Source organism: Tupaia chinensis, unplaced genomic scaffold (assembly GCF_000334495.1).
Source record: "Tupaia chinensis unplaced genomic scaffold, TupChi_1.0 Scaffold000066_1, whole genome shotgun sequence".
Taxonomy (NCBI): Eukaryota; Metazoa; Chordata; class Mammalia; order Scandentia; family Tupaiidae; genus Tupaia; species Tupaia belangeri.
In genome coordinates this window covers 9,241,954-9,264,913 of record NW_006159525.1, presented here as the reverse complement: position 1 = coordinate 9,264,913, position 22,960 = coordinate 9,241,954, and the positions used below count along the sequence as shown (strand labels likewise).

At 39.6% G+C, this 22,960-nt stretch overlaps 1 pseudogene; it reads right to left on the bottom strand.

Annotated features, from left to right (window-relative positions):
• LOC102476542 (gap junction alpha-1 protein-like) overlaps positions 1–7,431 on the bottom strand; it is a 24,143-nt pseudogene extending 16,712 nt beyond the window's left edge.
• Between the last annotated feature and the right edge of the window lie 15,529 nt (positions 7,432–22,960).

Sequence of the window (22,960 nt, the reverse complement as noted above, 5' to 3'; positions counted from 1 at the left end):
CCTATAGTACTGTGTGACCTAAGATAATGGGTGTTATTTTAAGCTACTGAACTTGATTAGTTAGAAAGCAATAGAAAACCAATACAGCCAGAATGGTGACAGTGGAAATGTAAAGAAGAGAATGGATAAATATTTTTTTTCTTTTTTGGAGAGGTTTTTGCTATAGGGTGCATGCGCTCACCAGACAGACAGAGAGAGACAGAGAGACAGAAAGCGAGAAATCACCCCCCAGAGGGGATGGCCATGCCACAATCCCTTCTCCTCCATTCTCCTCTCAGGATCTTGGGCACGCATGCATGCACACGCGCCCGGCGTGAGTTTAAGCTACCGGGTCCTGGACTTGAACCACGGTCGACCACGTGAGAGCCCAGCGACATAGCCATTACACTAACTGCTGGTCCCGGATAATTTTTTTTTTTTTGAGAGTTTTTTTGCTATAGGGCATGTGCATTCGCCAGACAGAAACAGAGAGAAAGAAGGTGAGAAATCACCCTCTAGTGGAGATGGCCATGCCACAATCCCTTCTCCTCCATTCTCTCTGGATCTCGGGCATGCATGCATTCATGCCCAGCGTGAGTTTAAGCCACCAGGTCTGAAATGCGAATTGTGGTCAACTACATGAGAGTCTAGCGACATAGCCATTAAGCTACTGGTCCCAAGAATAGATAAATTTTAAAAGTATTTAGTAAGTAGTAAAGTGGATGTAAGTATGATTTGATAAAAGAGACGTTAGAGAGGGAACAAAGATGACCCCTAAGTATCTGACTTGTATAACCATGAGGATGATAATTTCGTTTACTGGGATAGAACATGCTGGAAGAGGCTTGAGTTTGGACAAAAAGGTTATTCTTTTATTTGGGGACCATATTTGTTTTGAAGTGACTGTGACTCATCTGAGAAGAGCTGTCAGGCAAGTAATTATATTTATAGACCTGGAACTTGACAAGAGATATGATCTAGGAATATAAATATGTGAGTTATCTGCACAGAGGTAATAATTAGAACCCTGGGTGAGGATAATCCAGAGCTCGTAGAAAAATGTATCTAGGACACACTGTAGGGCCGAGCAGAGAAGGACCAGCCTGCAAAGGTCGGTCTGCCTGAGTGTAGTGAAGCCAGGGTAGCGTTAGGTCAAAGAACTTGGATTTGTTTTCTACTGCTACTGTAATGGATTACCACAAACCAGGCTGTAACAGAAGACCAACCCATGTAGGTTTTTTGTTTTGTTTTGTTTTGTTTTGTTTTGTTTTTAAGAGGTTTTTACTAGGGCACGTGCACTCGCCAGAAAGAAGACAGAGAGAGACAGAGATAGAAAGCAAGAAATCAGCCCCCTCCCCCCGGGGGAATGGCCATGCCACAATCCCTTCTCCTCCATTCTCCTCTCGGGATCTTGGGCATGCACGCACATGTGCCCGGCATGAGTTTAAGCCACTGGGTCCGGAACTCAGACCGTGGTCAACTACATAGGAGTTCAGCAATATAGCCATTATGCTAACTACTTGTCCCTCATGTAGTTTGTTTAAAACATGGATTGGGTCAGTAAGATGCATGGAATTTAAGGTGGCTATATTCCACATGGCCTACTATGGGGTTAGAGTCCTACTATGGGATTAGAGTCCCAGTCCTGGGGGCTTGAAAATCATGCTAGGGGTGTGTGTGTGTGAATGTGTGTGTGTGTGTGTGTGTGCATACCTGAATTACTGAGAGGAGGATGTAGGAATAGGGATTGTGACGTGGTCATCCCCTCAGCAGTGGGCTGATTTCTTGCTCTCTTTTTTTTCTCTCTGTTTTTCTCTGGTGAGTGCGTGAATCCTATAGCAAATACAAAAACAAAACCAAAAACTCCCTACAAATGTAGGGGTCAGACAGTGGTAACACAACACTTTGCTATTCCTGATCCTCTAGGAAGGTCCTAGGTTCACATCCCTTGGATTTCTTGTGCATGCCCGGCATATGTGTGTGTGCATGCTCGTGATCCAGGCTCACTCAGAACGATGGAGGATTGTGCTGTGAAAACCCTGTCAGGAGTGTCTCTCTCTCCCTAAATAAATACTTTTAAAAGCCCACAAACTTTTTTTTTTTAATCTTAGAATTCTGCCATTCAGAAATTCAGCACATATCTGAGTAAACCAAGGGCTGCATTTCTTCCTGGAAACTGTAGGTAACCATTCAGCTTCCACAGGCCACTGTTCTCCTTGGATAATGGCTCCCTCCTCCATCTTCAAAGCCAACAACATCACGCGAAGCCCTGGTTATGCTACCGTATTTCTGGTCTACCTCTCCTGCTTCCTTCTACTTTTGGGTATCTTTGTAATTACTTTCGATCCTCCTGGATAATCCATGATTCACAAACTCAATTCCATCTTTTATCCTTACTCCTTTTTGCCATGTGGTGGAACATATTCACAAGTCCTAGGGATTAGGATGTAGGCATCTTTGGGGGTCATTATTTTACCCACCACAGGAGCTAGGGATCTATCTGTAAGAGATGTAATATTAGAATCTTCAAGAGAGATGATTTGTATGAATGCTTAAAGTGAAAGTAATAGGTTAGTAGGTACAGAACAAAAGGGAAGTAAATGATGAAGAAACCTCGAGAAGTTTAACTGTGAATGAGTAAAAGGAAATTGAGAGAAGCTGTGGGTGGTTTAGGATGTGGGACAAGTTTTTCTTTGTTTGTTTGTTTGTTTATTTTTATTTTTTTATTCATAGATTAAATTGCTATATATCATTTAGATTGTGAAGACACTTTACCCAGCATGACATACACCTCAGCCCAGCCCAGTCAAGACCACTATACACATCCTCGTAAACCTTGTCTGTGTCCCAAGTTATTTTATAGGAAGTCATTAACATGTTTTATGACCAATATAAAGGATTCAGTTGTGAGGAAAAGTTGTCTATACAGAAGGGAGATAGAACACTTATTAGCACAAGGTTCCTGAGAATAGAAAGACAGGGCTAAATGTAAACCCGAATTTCCTGCCTCTGTCATGAATAGACTATGTAAGAGTGGGATAGAGACTCAAGCAGATACATTTACATACCAACTGAAATCTGAAAAGTTTACTTTGTCTGTCCTGTTTCTGCTTTGTAAATGGCTTTTGGAAAAAGAGAATTGCATTTGCAAACTAGGAATGCAATCATTAAAAAAAAAAAAAGGCAACAACATACACAATCTTATTTCCCAAGTGCACGAAAGGTTCTGCTTGCTAAGTGAAAACTTCCACCTCACACTGCACGTAAATGAGATAGCTCCCTGCTATGGCCACGTTTTATGTCCCATCTAGGTTTATTGGATATTTTATACTATTTGGGAAACATAAACTATTTCCCACTAGTACTATCATCTTAAAACACTTTGGAGTTTTGACTGAATAACTGACTAAACAGCAGTTTGTTAGACAAATGATATAACCAAGTGATTTTTAATGAAGTCTCAGAAGATTTTGAGAAAAAGAAAATGTGCTGCAAGTGGAAAAAATATGAATATAGAATGAATAAATGCATATTTCCACACCTTGAGCCCAGTTCATTGCTAAACTAAGTGTCAAAACACCCTTTAAGACCTAAGGTCTGGAGGACTCAGTGACTAGGGTTTTTTCAATTCAAGATCTCTAAAGTAACAAGAGATAGATGCTGACTGAATTTTCATGCTTTATAAACAGGCTAGGTATTGCAAGGTGCCGGTTAGAGGCAGTAGATGTCAATAGACCCTAATTAGAAATATCAGAAAAGGGGCCAGCAGATGGCATAATGGTTATGTTGCTGGACTCCCACATAGTCGACCATGAGTCAAGTCCTGGACCCAGAGCCTTGAAACTCACACCAGACGTGTGCATGTGCATGCCCAAAATCCTGAGAGGAGAATGGAGGAGAAGAGATTGCAGTATGGCCATCCACCTGAGGTGTGATTTCTCACTTTCTGTCTGTCTCTCCAGCGAGCACGTGTGTCTGAAAGCAAAAAAAAAAAAAAAAAAAAAAAAAAAAAACAATAAACAAAACAAAACAAAAAAATAACCACAAAAAAACCAGAAACAAACAAACAAAAAACCCTTTCAAAAATTAATTTAAAAATATATCAGATAAAATACAGGGCTTTTAGTTATGTTCCAAGCTACAAATAAAGTGAAAACCTCAAATATTGCATGAGACATATAACTATATTTTTAAAATTTGTTGCAATCTGAATTTCAAATTCAGATTAAATGAATATCTTTTCATTTTATTTATTAAATTATAGGCAACCATAATCTTAATAAAAATTTAGGTATCTTTTATCAATTTAGGACAGATATGCCTTATACAAAGAGAAATGTGGACTCATGGGCTGAAAAATAATATTGGAGTCACTTTCAGACATAGGAAGTCTAAACACATTGTTTAAAATTCAAAGTATGATTGTTTCTGGGAGATTTCACTGGCTCCTGGGAATAAGAACAGTGTGTTGACAAAGGAGAGTTGAAACACTCACTCTGGGAAAACACTCAAGGTTGCTACATGTATTTGTGTCGTGTGCTTCTTTGAGGTCTTTTCTGACTAATTTTCAATGGGTTTTTGTTTCAGTGTAATAAATAACTCTTTAGAGAGAGAGGTTATATATTTTGGAAATGTATTGATACATCAAAGAATATGTCAAATAAAAGTAGACTAAGGTGTGGTGACGTGTACCCCAGTGTAGAGTTACTGGAGGCTGGAGGATCACAGCATTGGGACAAACTCTCTCTGCCTTTCTCTCTATCTCTTTCTCTCCATCTCATTGTGCTCCCTCAGACTGGCCCCATAGCCTAGCAGCAAGGGAGCTGTATTCCACATGGCCAACTGTAGTTTAAATTGTGCTCTTGGCAGCTTGATAACACACTTGGAGTGTCATGTGCCCTAAATCCCAACAGAATGGAGAAATGGAGGAGAAGGGGTTGCAGAATGGAAGAGGGGGTTTGGTTTTACTCTCCCTAATCCTTCTGGTGAGTGAACATGCCCTCTGACAATTAAAAAATAAGTGGACTGCCCTCTGGCAAATAAAAAATAAGTGGACTACCCACAACCCAGATCTTTTCAAAACAGAGTACTTTCCCAGCCATACTCCCAGCAGCAAGAGTTGACATCAAGCACACCGATCAACTTGGATTTCAACTCTTTGAAAACTTTGAGTGTTTATTTCTTTCTTTTAGGCATTCAACATATATTAATAGGTGATTATATTAAATCAAGTAGTGAGCATAAAGGGATGAATAAGAAAACATACTAAATTAGAGGAACAAATACTATATTATGTAAGACATCAACATGAGACAAGTGTCAATGAAAAATACAGCAAAGAGAAATGAAATACGTTCATGTGCTAGAGAAAATGAGAAAGCTACTTTAGATTGCGTTGCACTATGATTTGGACAATGGTTTGTCTCCCAAAGTTTCATGTTTTGGAAATTGATCCCTGATGTACTGGTGTTAGAAGATGATGAGTTCCATGGATAGTGATTGAATCATGGTGGCATGAGCCTCAGGAGTGCATTAACGCTATCTCTCAAGAGACTGAGTGAGTTCCAGCTCTCATGAGAAGGCATTAGTTCTCAGGAGGGCAAGTTGTTAGAGTGGGGACATGCTGCCCCAGATTGCCGTCTGTGTACCCACCATCCTCTCTGCTTCTGTTAGCTAGTTTGTAATGTCCACCAGCCTGATGCCAGCCCTGCCTTCTGTCATCAGAATTATGAGTCAAATAAACTCTACTTCTTTACCTATTAACCAGCATCAGGCATTTTTGTTAGCAACACTGTAATGGACTAAGACAGGTGGTAAAGGGGTAGGGGAGATCAGCCATGGCTGTGATGCAGGTGTGCTGCTGGGTGATCGACCCAACACTCATGTAGGTTGTTGTCTGACGCTCATGAAGAATTAGGTAGAGAAGTGCAGAGGACAGCAACCGGAGTTTATTAAGGGAGGACATCTTCCAGGGCAGTGGAAGGGGGCCCAAATGAGTTGCTGACTTGGGGTTCTCATCAGGGATTTTTATCTAGCAGTCTGAGCAAGGGCTGACTTCGTGGTAAGGAAGTGGGCTTACAAAAATGATTAAAAATTGTCTATGAAGTCATATGCTTTGTTTTCTTTTTAAATTCATGTTGAGGTACTATATTGCTAAAGTTTTCTGTGGGTTTAACTGACCTTGAGGATCTGAATTCGTTGTCTGATGCCTTTGAGGCACAAAAACCATAACCTTGGTGCTGCAGACTGTGACTAAGTTAGTTACTCGCTGCTACAGCTGTATCCGGTGTGCAAGCAGTTTCCTGTGTGATTTCTAGTGAGAAGAATGAAAGACTTTTATTAAATCTTGACCAGAGTGACTCCATCTTATAATCTGGCTCCCCCATGGTAGTGTGCCTTACTTATTTGTGTGTGTGCTCATCTCCTACCATCATGACTCCCTCCTTACAAGTGCAGTCTACCTCCTGACTCAACTGGAGCAGAAAAGGGCCTGGAGATTATGTAGAAGATAAGGCAATACCATGCATGGTTTTGTAAATCAGACTAAGGAGGTTGGTGCTCATTTGTGAAAGAAACAGCTTATTAAGTAAAAGTGAAAAGTACACTCCTGAGAGGTAGGAACAGGCCTGAGAGTGAGAGAGGAAGAGTGGCTTGAGAGCCCAGCAGTAAGGTTCTGTGAGGTAAATCATTTTTTTAAAGAATTTTTAAAATTTTTATTCATTATCGTTTTTTATTTTGATTTGACCAAAGAAAAACAGAGAGAAATAGAGAGAGAGAGAATGCAAGCTGTGAGGTCAAGGACTTGAGCTGTGAGCCACATGGAATTCTAACACCTTAACCACCATGCTGCCTGCCAGCCCCAATGGTTATAATTTTTTAACCTAGGTCTATCAGTTGATTATCGACTGGCCCACTGATAGTTCTCATCTCATTGGCTCTATCAAATGTGAATGGACCCACTGTTTTATCTCACTGGTTGCCTCAGAGAATTGGAGAAACAACAGCAGCAAAAATGTCAAATATGAATAAATCAGCTAGACATCCCCCACTGGAAATTTCCTGCCTCCATTACCTTGGGTGGGGAATTTTCTGCTCTAATTGTTTTTTCTATTTAACAACAGAGGCAGATGCTGCAGCCCCCTTACCTAGAGCTTCTATTTTCTATCTATTGTCTCATTTTCCCCTGAGAGGCATGGTCCCCATAAATCTTTCTAGGGAGTTGAAGGTGGGTAGTCTGTCCTCTGTAACTGCTTCATGCTGGAAGGGTGTCAGTCCTACCTATTGGGAATCACCGACGTCTCACCTGTATGACCTAGGTGCAAGAGCAGGGCCAGAGCAGGTCATCGAGATAGTTCCAAGGTGCATTATTGGGAGGACTCTGGTTGGTGCTGGGTGACCCACAGTGTGATTCGGCACAGGTCCCAAGGAGTTGGTATCCATGTATATGGTCATTTGCGATTTTATAGCCTCTAAACGAGAAGAGATAAACTTGGTTAGAGGATTTGAGACAGGGTTCAAAAATTAGTGTGAGAATTAGCATTGACAAGGGTTCCAAGAGAGCCAACAACCAAGAGAACCAGTTCCAAATTTTTGACCAGATATTGCTCAGTTCTTGGTGTGAGGATATATCCAAGATATTGTATTTTTTTTAAAGATATGGACCCATTTTATAGATACCTTATATCCTTGCCTTGCCCAAAAGCTGTGTTTCTACGGTGTTTGCATCTCGTTTCTGTTCTGTTTGGTTGCAAATTATCAGGTCATCTCCATATTGAAGAATATTTTCCAGAGCCAACTTTAAATCTCTTAGTGCCTGAGCAAATAATGAGGGCTCTCCTTAAAACTGTGCAGGAAACTTGTCTAGGCATACTGCTAAATTTTTTGTTTTGTTTTTAATGTTTTAATTAATTAATTAATTAATTTTTCATGCCTGAATTTTCCCATTCAAAAACAAAAAGAAACTAGGAGTCTAGATGCAAAGGGATTGGGAGAAATGCATCCTTGAGGCCTAGTCTGGCATATCCTTCAGTGTCCCAGGGATCTGGGGCAGTAAAGTGTAAGAGCCTGCCACCAGTGGTGAATAGAAACCACTGCATCGTGAATAACCCATAGGTCTCAGACCATCCTGTATTCCCTCCTGGCTTACGTACTAGTTGTAAAGGAGTATTGTAGGGGGACTGGCAAAGCTTTGGTAGCCCAAATTTTAAAAAGTCCTTCGCAATGTGTTCAAGACTTTTTTTTTTTTTTTAACCTTCTATAACTGTAAAAAAAACAGTGGAAAACTTGAGACATTTTAGGTAAACTACCTACTCTTTATCAAAATTAAATTATTCTGATCTGCCAATATGGAAAAATGTAGAAAATACTAGAACAAAATTAATAGACAGCTTTTAATCAGAGGGAAAAATGTAGAATTACGCCATTCATTAGTTATGAAAAATGTGAAGAAAATATACTCGAAAAGCAATGATACAAGGTCAGACAGTGGCACAGCAGTAAAACATGACACTCTTCGAGGGTCTCCCACATGAGGTTATTGATTCAAGTCTGGAGACCTCCCTGAATATGCTGGGCATACCCTGGTCCATGATCTGGGTCTGTCTAAATGGCAGTTGTGAATCACAGTGCTGGGACCCTATTGGGAGTACATGCTTTCTCTTTCACTTGCTCATGAGGGAAATAAAGTAGATGAACAAAAATAATATTATTTTCATAATAGGCAATGACAAAGAAATCCAATAAAATGATTACAGATTAGCTTATCCATAAAGACATGTTAATGGATGTTGCTAATTTAGCTTTCCAAAACAAATGTTCATTTCTAATTTGTTGTTTAAACACACTATTATTTACCAAGATTAATTTCAATATAAAATACTGACTTTCAGATACTCTATGATAATTAAAATACTAATTCCTTCCTACATGAAAAAAAAAAAACTTTTTCACACAGTCATCTTGGAAAATATCTGAATGTTCAACTTTTGTTTTTTTATCTAAGAAGCAACAACTCATTCCCAAAAGAGGAAAATTTTGGACTGGTAATGAGGAAGTTAAAAAAAATAGAAATTTGCATGGAAAAATCTATATATAACCCATATGACTATACCGAATTGAAATTCTAAAATATACCTGAGTCTGCTAGGAAACTGAAAGCTAATTACCATGATGCAAAGAACTGACCTAAATAAAGGTGGCTTTAGCATCTCTCACTTCCAAAGTACTGCAGGCAGAGGGCAGTGACGTGTGTGTGTGTGTGTGTGTGTGTGTGTGTGTGTGTGGTGGGTACAGATTAGTGAGGAGAGCTGTGTTATAACCACAATGCAGTAATTATTCAAATCCTATTTTTTCCTGCAGTAATACGATGATTGCCTTAAAATTTCTGATTATACTCAGTAAACAATTTGTAAATGAGAAAAGTGAGACCCAGGGAGAAAGCATGCAATTTTAATTGATTTGACAAAAACAAGTGTGGTTTAAGAAGTTAGTTGAGGTTTTGAAAGGAGAGCTATTTGTGGGAACACAACCCATCTTATGCTTTATGTCATATTTCTAAGCCATTCCCTACAGAACTCCTTGGTATGAATTTGGAGTTCCCATTCATCATTAAGGGAAGAACACTACATAATTGAGAAAGTTGTTATAACAAATATTCAGCACTTGGAAAACTTGGCCTAAATTTTATAAATTGAGGAGACAAGTTATTGATTGTCAATAATGATATTCAGGGCACCAGACAGGGTGCAGTGGTAAGTTGTAATGCTATGTACTTTGTGAGGCTCACCTAACATGGGAGGTGCCCAGTTCATAAACAGAGACCTCTCTGAGTATGCTGGGTGCATGCATGCCCATAATCCAGGCCTGGCAGAGGCTGGGTGTTTTTAGTGTGAGACCCTGTTTGAGGTACAGTCTCCTCTCTCTCTCTCTCTCTCTCTGTCTGTCTCTATTGTTCACAAAGAAGCAAACTTTAAAAGGGTGTTAAATTTTTTAAATGTTAATATTCAAGTAAGAATACGCCTAGACCGAAAAACTGATCATTGACTGTAGTCTTCCCTACCTTACCATGTCTTATCTCCTCTTTGGATCTTGGGCAGGCATGCACAGGTACAGGCTTGAGTTTTAAGCCACCGAGTCCAAGACTCCCACCATGGTTGACTACATAGGAGTCCAGCAACTGAACCATTACGCCATCTGCTGGTCCCTCTTTCTGGTATTTTAAATGCACCTCTAACATAAACTATATTCTACTTTAGAGTGAAAGTTTGTTCCTCTGGTATGTAAATGATAGTTAACAGTCCAGAAAGCTTCTCAATGAAAGAAGTTCCAAAACAACTTTAAAAAATTCAGTCTTTTTCAATATTTTTAAGTGAAATAGAAACAACTACAAATTTTGTTGAGCTCTTGATCATCTGGTAAATCCAGACAAATCAGAGGATATGTTAATCGTTGAACAAATGAGCCAATTTATCTCGTGAAAGAAATGCAGATTGTTTTCAGAAAGGACAAATCTTTTACAGTTACAATCATGCCTAAGAGGGTGTCATAATTATAGTACAATGTTTCTCAATCAGACCATATCTTTGCTCAGGAAAGCAGGAGGATGCTTGTGAGACTGAAATGATTTTCTTATCAATGTGAGTCATGTCTTTCATCTTTATAATTAAGGCCTTTGATATGCATGGCAGTCAATAGAGTTGAGATAATGAAACAAATCAGGCCAAGCAGTCTGTTGTTAAAGTTAGAAAAGCCAGGACAAATGCTGATCTTTTCTCTCAACATGTGCATATGAAAAAAAAAAGTTACTCTAAAATACTCAGCTTTCTATCTAAAAGTAATGACAGTCAAAACTTGCCCATATTTAGAAAATATTGTATATTAAATTAAAGGTACTGATTGACTCCTCTATTTAAAGATCTTTCATGACTTCAAATGTGTAAGTTAAATTTGAAAAAGGACATATTTGTATCATTTTATAGTAAAAGTACTTAATAATTGGCAGAGTTGCTATATTAATATCTCTCACTAAAGGAAAGCTCATATTAGAAGCCTTCATATTCAGAATTTTATTCATCCATTTGCTCCAAGTGCATGCTCTGTGATGGATGGTTCCCATGCATGATGTCTAATCATTAACATAACTGCACTACAAGCTTTATTGTTCACATTATACATATGAGGAAGTGTAAATACTTATCATTTCCCTTTTAGAGTGGATGTGCAACTTATTGAGAATTGTTTATTTTTTGAAAAAACAATTTTAACTATCTTACATATATTGATACCTGAGTTTACTGCATTGTGTCAGAAAAATATCTTTCCTGGGACCAGCAGGTGACATAATGGTTAAGGTGCTGGACTCCCATGTAGTCGACCATGATTTGAGTCTTGAACCTGGTTGCTTGAAATGTGCATGCCCACAATCCCAAAAGGAGAATAGAGGAGAAGGGATTGGGGCCTGGCCATCCCACCTGGGGGTGGGGGTAGTGATTACTCACTTTCTGTCTCTCTGTATCTTTCTTTCTAGTGGGTGTGTGCACCATATAGAAAAAAAAATCTCTAAAAATTTTTAAAACTATATTTTTTAATTTAAATTAAAAGAATTTTTAAAGATAAAGAAAATGATCTTTGCTATGGTCTTTTCCTTTCACACGTGCTTGCAAATAATTGGCTTCAGGGCATATACTACACCCATTAGCAACAAACTTCAAATATGTATGCTTAGTAATGTGTGTTCATTTTATTACTTTTGAGAGAGGAAGACTGTTAGGCCGGAGGCCTGGGCAGCTTAGATGTGGGGACTGGACGCCACACAGTCGGCTGATGCAACCCAGATCTAGTCTGTCATCAGACCTGCGCTGCACTGGTATCTACCCGAGGTAGCACATGCGCTCTACTTTGCACACAGGGCTCTACTCTGCACATGTCACTAGACCTTACGTAGCACAGTACTTAGCGCTACCTCTAAACTTTTACCATACGTGGACTGTTTCTACCTAAAACACTCCCCCTCCCTATACCCTTATAAGAATTGCTAAGACTCACCCTAGCGTGCAACTTCTCTGGCCTGTCACCCTCCCTCTCTCTTCCTGTCTGACGGACCAGCGAACCTTGCCAAGGAGCATTTCTATTTTCTCTCATGGTCAGCCTATTCCTTACAAAAACCATATTCTTATATTTAATAAAACTTTTTAAAATTAACTTGGTCTTATTCTCTTATTTCTAATGTCTATGTGATGTATTTTAAAACTTTGTTAATGAGTCTGTATCAATGCAGGACTGCAACATTTTTTAAGTTTATTTATTTATTACACAAGTGAAAGGGAGGCAGACAGATGTTTAATCAGTTAGGTGTTCACATGTGGATCAGCAACCATCCTGTGTGGGTCTGCCTCTTTGAGCATGGTGTTCCATCACTCTGCTGTTGTCTGCCTCTAGGACTGTAAAATCTTCATGGTCCTTTCAGAACCTCTCCCTAATACATTTACTATTCTTTTAATAGTACTTTAAAAATACATTTAATAATAATACTTTTCTATTGACATAATAATTATATACATGTATATATATATATACATGTATATATATATATGTGTGTGTGTGTGTGTGTGTGTGTGTGTGTATGGTACAAAGTGATGTTGCAGTATACATACACACAGAGTAATGGATCAGGCTATAGTATTACCATATACATACCCTTAATCATTTATCATTTGTTTCTTATGAAGACCTTCAAAATCCTCTCTTCAGGCTATTTGAATTATATATTACATTGCTGTGCATCAGAGTACCTTAACTTATTCCTCTTACCCTTTTGTACCTGTTGACCAACTTTTCCTCATCTCTCCTCCCGTTCCATTCTTCTCAGTGTCTGGTAACTTGGTAATTTCTCTCCTCCACTTCTGTGAGATCAATTGCTTATTCACATCCACAAAGAGACTAGGTCTTGCAGTGTTCGTTTTTCTTTTTTTGGGAGAGGGTTTTTTTTTTTTTTTTTTGCTATAGGGCCCGTGCGCTCACCAGACAAACAGAGAGAGACATAGAGACAGAAAGCGAGAAATCACCCCCCAGGGGGGATGGTCACGCTGCAATTCCTTCTCCACCATTCTCCTCTCAGGATCTTGGGCACGCACGCACACGCTCCCAGCGTGAGTTTTAAGCCACCGGGTCCGGGACATGAACCATGAACCGCGGTCGACTACGTGGGAGTCCAGCGACATAGCCATTACGCTAACTGCTGGTTCCCCAGTGTTCGTTTTTCTATGCCTGACTTATTTCACTTCACATGTTGTTGTCTGGGCTCATCTATGTCGTCACAAATGACAAGACTTCATCCTTTCTTATGGCTAAATAATATTTCTTTGTGCATACATCCCTCTCTTTCGTATCTTCCATTTGTTAAAGAGCATTTAGGTTGATTCCATGTATTAACCATTGTGAATAGTGTTATAATAAATATGGGTGCAGATGCCTCTTTGGCAATTGATCTCATCTCCTTTGGATAAATACCTAAAAGTGAAGTTGCTGAACCATAAAGTAGTTTCATTTTTAACACTTTTTAGGAACCTCTGCACTATTTTTTGTAATGACTGTACTAAGTTACATTCCCACCCCAAGTGTGTGTTAGAGGTCTCATTGTTCCACCATGATGTGTGAGAGGTCTTGTTTTTCCTCATCATCATCCATGTGCATTACGTTCTGATCTTTTTGACAATAGCTACTCTCACTGTAGCAAGGTGCCTCATTGTGGATTTGATCTGCATTTCTGTGATGGTTAGCAAGGTTGAACATTTTTCATGTACCTATTGGCTATTTGCATGTCTTCTTTTGAGAAATGTCTAATTAATGCCTTTTGTCCATTTTAAAATCAGGTTGTGTGGTTGTTTTTGTTTTGTTTTTGCTATTGAATTGAATTCCTTATAAAATCTGATATTAACTCCTTGTCAGATGTTCAAGCTGCAAATATTTTCTTTCATTTGGTAGGTGTATCCTCATTCTTGTAGCCAGTATTTGTAGTGTTTATTGTTTCCCATTCCTTCAAACTCTCTCTTTAATGATAATACATAACTATGAGTATTTATTATTAATCTAATAACATGAGGGTTTAATTTATGAGCATAATTATTTGTATTTAGATTTATTTCTCCAAATTAAAAAAAATAGTCTTAATGCCTTTCATTGCTCATGTTGTCCTTTCCTGCTTATTACTAAGTTAATCAAATTTAATATATTTTTTTCTTCTCAATCGCTTTGTCAGTGGTATATTCATTCTCTATTTTGCCAGTGGTGGCAATTAAATCACACAATACAAAATAAGCATTCTCTATCTTCTGAAAATGTTTAAGTATATTAGAACCTTTTATTTCTAATTTTTCCTACATTCTCAATCTTTGTCAAAAATTTGAAAACACCTTTCTGTGTACCCACCCTTCAATGATGCGTTCGTTACAGAATTCTAGATCCATAGTTATTTCTCTCACCATTTTGGTGCTCTTTGCTCATTTCCTATGTTTTTCTTTATTGCATTTGATGACACTGCTGCCAATCCCATTTCTGGTCCTTCATATAGATTATGTATTTTGAATGTGGTTGCTTTTGAAATTTCCTGTTCAGTTTTATATTCTTATGTTTCACTATTCATCTATATGTAAATTAATTTTGTTTATTGAGCTAGGGGATCATTTTTCACATGGCAAATTTGTGCCGGCTCAACTTAAGTTCTTTGTTGCATGGAAGTTCAAATAAATTCAACTGTTTCACCACTCATATGCCTAGCTGAGGGAATAGATACTATCATTAGTTTAAATGAGTTAATATATATGCAAAGCCAAGAAACAGCACCAGACACAGTAAGGACTATGTAATTTTCTGATGCAATATTCATAATAAAGGATATAATGGTGAGGAAGACCAAAAAATACATAAATTATTGAGACCTGAGAATCAGCAAAGAACAACAGTAAAAGATGTGTTAAACAGGGTGGGGTTGGTAAAGTTTGTGAGATTAGACTAACCAGTTATGCAAGAAAATTACGATGCAGGAAGTTGGGGGAGCATGGCCCCAACTCCTAATGCAGGAATAGTGGGGAACCCAATTCTTCGTCTCACACTCACGAATAATTAGCTAAGTGGACACAGAGAAGGAATAGCGGAGAGTTTATTAAAAGAGGAAAGAAAGATCAGAGCTCCCAAGCAGGAAGTAGGTCACAGAAAATGGATTGCCAGGGAAAAACTGTGGTGAGGGGTTCTTATCTGTGTTAGAGGGGCTTCCTTTGGGTTTGTTCGGACTCTGAGAAGCTGACCTTATGTGAGAAAGCAAGGCGAAAAGGCTTACAGGATTGGCTACCCTGCTGAGGGGAAATGCCAGCTCATTGACAAGCTTAGTGTTGCTTAAGAGGAGCTTGCAGAGTGGCCTGCAGGAAGTGCTGCTATAGGTTGGAGAAGGTGAGCTGTGTTGTGTGAAATCCTCATTTCTTTAGGTCTGGGCCTCTAAAATTAGAGACCTTTCCTGAGAAACAGAATGAAAAATCTCAAACACTGGTAGAGTGGGAAAAGAGATGTTTTAATAGAAAAGTAGAAATTTCTAATAGGAAGGAAATACACCCCCATACCTGAAAGCCATGTGGGTAGGGACGGCTGTAAGAGAACTGATCGGGCATGAGGTTAGGTATTACTTTTCCCAGAAGGGTTGGCAATAAATATTTAGCAGGGGAAGGTATGTCATAGCACCTGGACTCTTTGTTTGGTTTCCCAGACTTTTTCCTACACTTGCATATCTCTCTCAGGTGAGGAATTTAACTATCTGAGATCAGGCATGCCCAGGGTGACCTTTGAAGGAATGAGCATTTATATCTGGATACACTGCTGGATTAATTTATTGGTCCCATGGGAATCAGGATGTTGACTTAGTGTCCCATCACCATCCCAGTGGTGAATTTTTTGTGTCTCTATCTGAGTTAGTGGGAAGGAAGATAAAGAGTTAATATATATGCAAAGCCAAGAAATAGCACCAGACACAGTAAGGACTATGTAATTTTCTGATGCAATATTCATAATAAAGGATATAATGGTGAGGAAGACCAAAAAATACATAAATTATTGAGACCTGAGAATCAGCAAAGAACAACAGTAAAAGATGTGTTAAACAGGGTGGGGTTGGTAAAGTTTGTGAGATTAGACTAACCAGTTATGCAAGAAAATTACGATGCAGGAAGTTGGGGGAGCATGGCCCCAACTCCTAATGCAGGAATAGTGGGGAACCCAATTCTTCGTCTCACACTCACGAATAATTAGCTAAGTGGACACAGAGAAGGAATAGCGGAGAGTTTATTAAAAGAGGAAAGAAAGATCAGAGCTCCCAAGCAGGAAGTAGGTCACAGAAAATGGATTGCCAGGGAAAAACTGTGGTGAGGGGTTCTTATCTGTGTTAGAGGGGCTTCCTTTGGGTTTGTTCGGACTCTGAGAAGCTGACCTTATGTGAGAAAGCAAGGCGAAAAGGCTTACAGGATTGGCTACCCTGCTGAGGGGAAATGCCAGCTCATTGACAAGCTTAGTGTTGCTTAAGAGGAGCTTGCAGAGTGGCCTGCAGGAAGTGCTGCTATAGGTTGGAGAAGGTGAGCTGTGTTGTGTGAAATCCTCATTTCTTTAGGTCTGGGCCTCTAAAATTAGAGACCTTTCCTGAGAAACAGAATGAAAAATCTCAAACACTGGTAGAGTGGGAAAAGAGATGTTTTAATAGAAAAGTAGAAATTTCTAATAGGAAGGAAATACACCCCCATACCTGAAAGCCATGTGGGTAGGGACGGCTGTAAGAGAACTGATCGGGCATGAGGTTAGGTATTACTTTTCCCAGAAGGGTTGGCAATAAATATTTAGCAGGGGAAGGTATGTCATAGCACCTGGACTCTTTGTTTGGTTTCCCAGACTTTTTCCTACACTTGCATATCTCTCTCAGGTGAGGAATTTAACTATCTGAGATCAGGCATGCCCAGGGTGACCTTTGAAGGAATGAGCATTTATATCTGGATACACTGCTGGATTAATTTATTGGTCCCATGGGAATCAGGATGTTGACTTAGTGTCCCATCACCATCCCAGTGGTGAATTTTTTGTGTCTCTATCTGAGTTAGTGGGAAGGAAGATAAACTTCCTAGCACCAAGAGCCAGGTGAGAAGGGTGAGAGGAAGGAGTTCGAAGACAGTCTGGTTGCATTTCCTGATAGGCTATGATTGATCAAGCAACTTGTAAACAGCTCTTATTTTAAGAAGGCAGTTGGAACTAATACTTAATTTCTAGCAAGAGTAGCAGGCAGCCTTTCTCCACGTTTGACCAGAGTTACTCCATTTCACAAGTTGGCTCTATTTTAATACATGTGTGTGTCCAATTCCTGTCATAGTGACTCTTCCTCTGGGGTCCCTGCCTTATTTACCTACTCATTGGTTCTAATTCCTGTCTCACCAGTATGATTAGACTATCATTTAGTCACAACAGTGATGAGTAAAAGAGAGGTATATTCGGTGATTCCATTGATGATATAACTACCCAGGGAATCTTAGAGAAGAAACACCTGGTCTTAACCCTGCAAAGAAGGTACAAAAATAGTTTTAAAATGGAGCAAGTAAGAGGAATAAAACAAAGCGAAGATAAAACAAAGCAAAGATATTAGTTGGAACTATGTGAAATTTAGGTCAAAAATTGTTGACACTGCCAATTAATTTTTTTAATTTGCCAAAGGGTGCATGTGCTCAACAGAAAATGAGAGAGAGAGAGAGAGAGAGAGAGAGTATCCCCAAAGAGGCACAGCCCTCATCCCTCCTATTCTGTTTCTCTCTCCTTTTGGGATGTTGAGCACTTATGCACATGTACCCCACATGTTTTTCAAGCTGCCAGGACCAGGGTTCAAACTGTGCTGTCCTCAGTGTGCGATTCAGCTGCTTTAATCGTCAGGCCATGGCCTGGCCCCAGCAAATTACACTTCCCTAAGCCTTGGTTTTCCTCTCAATCAATGACCAGTACTAAACTCATCAGATTGTGCTTATGGTGAACGGCATAATATATGTAAAGAACTAAGCAAGTTTTCAGACACGAATGCTTTTCAATGTCAGTTACTAATTCAACTGCTTTCATAAGAAACTGGGGCTGTTGGGGGAGGGAAATGCATGCTAATAATACATGTCCATACAGCATTTATTATAAAATGGCCATAAGGAGAGACATACAAACAACAACAGCAATAGTAATAATAATGATAATAATTAGCAACAAATAATACTTTTCCCCAACTTGGCTCTGCTTTTGGTAACAAATATTCCATGTTCTGTGACATAATTTAATAACTACACTCACTCATTACTTTCCCTTCAGTACAGAGTAAGTAAAAAGTGTGTCAAACTGAACTTCAGCATCTTCCTAACACAGTATTTTGCAAGTGGCAACACCCACAGAACATATGGCTAGGAGAACATTTTTTTTCTATATTCCACACTTAAACCTTCCCTCCAGGGAGCTCCTCTTATTTCTGGGGCTTAGGCATGTAAGGAGAACAACAGTTCTTCAATTGCCATTTACCTCTCGGGAGAAAGAAGATGCACTTGTATCATTTGAGTTTGCCTTGATAACGTGGGAATGCAAGCCTGTCTGATGTGTTTTGACTGACACTACACAGTACCTTTCACAAAACTGCACAACATTGGCTGGTTTATTTAAAGTCCAGTTTTGGAGTAAGACCATTTAAGTTGAAACAGTGATCAGTAAATGGTAAAAGAAGTTTTGAAGAAAAGGAGTAGTGACAGCTATCAATCAGAAATGCACTTATTCCTTTTGTAAAATGGGCTTACCTGTCTGTGTTTATCAAGTCAGTTCCTGCATAGGTGTCTGTTATATAAACAGTGTTTATGTAACCAAGAATCTGGCAGTTCCCGGCAAGTACCACCTTTCCGTAAGTGCTAATATGATGAGCTGTTTGAGAGCATCAGTACCATATATTTTTGCATTAACAAAACTTTCTTTTTCTCTATCTATCTATCATCTATCTATTTATTTATTTATTTTTATTAATTTACTTATTTTTTTTCAAAAGAGATTTTTGCTATAGGGTATGTGTGCTTGCCAGAGACAGAAAGAGAAAAAGAGAGACAGAAAGTGAGAAATCCACTTCTCTCCAAGGAGGATGGCCATCTCACAATCCCTTCTCCTCCATTCTTCTCTTGGCATGAATTTTAAGCCACCAGGTCCGGAACTCAAACTGTTGTTTGCTAGGTGGGAGTCTAGCGATGTAATCGTTACACCATCTGCTGGTCCTGCAAGGGGTTTCTTAATTTTAGCCTCTGGACAGGAGGGTATTGCTAACTTGGGTGTCTCAGAACAGTACTTCATGCATACTGAATACAGTATAACCAGCAATTTATTACAGCAAGTAGTGAGTACCTAAACAAGGGACATTACCAGCAAGCCAGAAGCTTTCCTTGGGTCTCTTCCCAGTCTTTACAACCTATTACTGCCATTAAAGGGACCAGCAGTTAGCGTAATGGTTATGTCGCTGAACTCCCGTGTAGTCAACTGCGGTTCACATCCTGGACCGGTGGCTTAAAAAACTCACACCTGGCGCATGTGCGTGCGTGCCCAAGATCCCAAGAGGAGAACAGAGGAGAAGGGATTGCGGCATGGCCATCCCCGCTGGGGAGTGATTTCTCACTTTCTTTCTCTCTGTCTGTCTCTGTCTGTCTGGCGAGCACACACGCCCTATAGCAAAAACCTAAAAAAAAAAAAAAAAAAAAGGATGCTGTTCCATTGTCTTCCAAATTTCACTTCTACTTTGGTGAAGTCATCTGTAAGTCTGACTTCTGTTCATCAGCTAAAGTAGCTTTCCCTTTTCCTTTCCCCCCTCCCATCCACTCAACTCTATTCATTCCTGGGTACTCAAGTTCCTTCTGCCTTTTATTGTTAAGAGTTGCACTATGATAAGTCTAATTCTGTGTGTGTGCTCATGCATGTGTGTTTTCCTAGTTGGGAAATATTTTTAACCATTAGCTATTCAAATAAATACTGTTTCTTTCTTATTCTTTCTCTCCTCTATTCTGGAATTTTTATTACATGTATGTTAGAACTTTTCACCTAGACTCTTGTTGTTTTCCATGATTTCCATTTTTTCATAGATATTTTCTTCTCATCTTTCTTCCACTTCATTGATTCTTTGTTTTTCTTTTAGAGATTTTTGCTATAGGGTGTGTGCACTCTCCAGACAGACAGACAGAGACAAAGAGACAGAAAGCGAGAAATCACCCCCCAGGGGGGATGGTCACGCCGCAATCCCTTCTCCTCCATTCTCCTCTCGGGATCTTGGGCATGCACGCACACGTGCCCGGCGTGAATTTTAAGCCACCAGGTCCACGACACGAACCGTGGTCGACTACATGGGAGTCCAGCGACATAGCTATTATGCTAACTACTGGTCCCTTCATTGATTCTTCAAATATGTTAAGAAATCCAATCTTGTCAAGTCTACCTATTGGATACTTAATTTGAATTATATTATTTCAGCTTTAGAATTTCTGTCAGTAATTTTAAAATAAGTAATAGCTTTCTAAGAAAATTTTCATTGTTATATCAATTTACTGAATATATTGATTACTATTATCTTTTTTTAATTTATATTATCATCATAATCTTCTTTATATTACATTGGATTACATATAACTTTACATTGACTTCCATTGCTTTTTCAAAAGGGAATGCCATGCATGTCAGTCAATACAGAGACATCAATCTCCCCGCTTTATCATTCAATGTCTTTTCCATGCATAAGCACGTCAACATATATGTTCTCAGCAAATAATTTCCCAATTCTTGTGTCCTGCATACCTTGCCTTTTGTTTTACCATCCTAGATTCCCCATCCCCCTCCCTCTGTTATGACCCATCCTCCTCCCACATTGTCCCTGTCATCCCCGATTGCCCTCCGTGCCTCACCCCTCCCCAAATGATCTGTCAGTGATCTTAATTAGTCTAAGTCTCTCCAATAGTTATCACAGCTGACACATGCCTCTACATGAACTCAAGTCTGACTTTAGGCCTAAACCCCATTGGGTAAAAAGAGCATACTATAAAGTAGAACCCAACTGGGCCCATACCGCTCACTGCAGCCATCAAATATCCTTTTTTATTTTTTTTTAATGGTACAAATAGTTTTACTGTTTTGTTTTGTTTTGTTTTGTTACCTAACCTTCATTCCCTGAGCATCATCACAGCGTACTAAATGTAATTTCCCATCTAGAATAGACTGCATAGTGACTTAATCAAGCATGTTATCATCAATAATATTCCACTTCTACTTTCTTGCTTATGCACATATATATATATTATTTTTTCCTCTTCCTCTTTTTTTTAAATTTTTTTTCCTATGTTTGTCCCTCTGCCCTGTCTCACTCTCCCATTACAATATCCCTGCTATATACAGTTGTCTTCCAGAAGAGTTACTGAAAAAGTGATACATACAAGTAAAGGGAGAGAGGCCACAAGTTCCAACCATCAGCTCATAAAGTTTTTGGTAATAGGGAGCATAAACTCCACTCAGGGTTGGATTAAGGGAGGGTCTCCTGCAGATCCACAAGTGTAGGTGAGTCTCCAGGGAATGCAGTTTCAGGAAAGCAGTTCTGGTACGCAGGGATGATTATCAGCTGATGCGGCACAGCAGTCATCTTGTAGTTACCAGGAATGGTGTTGTGGGGATCTGCAGTGTGAGTTGTCCTTGGGTATCTGGCTTCCTTAAGAATGGCAGAGTAGTTCTTGTTTTCCCCTGAGGTAATGCAGGGCTGGTAACTGTCATCTCAAGTTGCAAGTTCTTCAACCTTGTTTTCCACCTCCCGGGCCATCCAGCTCTGGAGAGGCCAGGGAAGCCGGGGAGGCCGGGCCCCGGAGGCGGGCCGGCTATTCAGGCGCGCGGCTGCGCAGGGGTGTAAGCCCCTGGCCACGGCCCCCGGAGGGGGGCCAGGCCATTCCCGGCGGGCAGCTGCGCAGGGGCGAAAGCCCCCGGCCGCGGGGCCCCTGGAGGGGGGCCCTTGATTACTATTATCTTAAAGCCATCATCTGACTATTTAAAATAAATCGTCTGTGGGTATTACTTGTTGGGGTTTTTAGGGGAGTTATTTCATGGACTGTCTCATACTTTTTAATTGAAGTGTAGATGTTAAAATATTATAAAGAAGACTCTCTGGATGATATCTTTTTTTCAGGAAGATTTATCTTATTCTTTAATAGGCAGAGTTAGTGCAAGTAGGGTATCTTAGTGCAATCAAAAATGAAGTTGCCTTGATCGAGTATTATAGCTTAGTGGTTAAAGAAACCATATCCTACTTGCATGATTGCAGTTCAAGTCCCAACCCTGAAGGTTTGGAAAATATGTCAGGTACATGTGCATGCATACCCCAAATCCTGACGGGATGAAGAGATGGATGAGAAAGGATTGCAGGGTGATGCCTTCCCATTAGGCTGTGCTTTCTTTTTCTTTCTCTCTGCCTCTTTCTGGCAAGTGCATGCTCCCTCTAAAAATTAAAAAAGAAAAAAGAAAAAAATGACAAAGCTGCCTTGAGTCCAGGTTGCAGACATTTTAGTAAGGCTTAGTGCATATCTAATTTACCTTAAAAAGTGTGAAATGCTTCATGAGACTTAGCTGAGACCTAGGATGTTCACTAACGATGTTTTCTGATGAGTCCTAACTATAATTTTTTTGTCTTCTCAGACTCATGCCACTTTAAAATTTTATTTTTGGAGTCATCAAGTAGTGTGGTGGTTAAGGCACTGGACCTGGTGGCTTGAAAATCATACCAAGTGCAGGTGCATGTATGCCCTAAATCCTAAGAGGAGACTAGAAGAGAAGAGATTCTGATGTGGCAATGGCTCCTAGGGGGTGATTTCTCAATTTTCCTCTCTCTGTCTCTACCCAGCAAGCACACACACCCTATTGCTAAAACTTAAAAAATAAATTGACT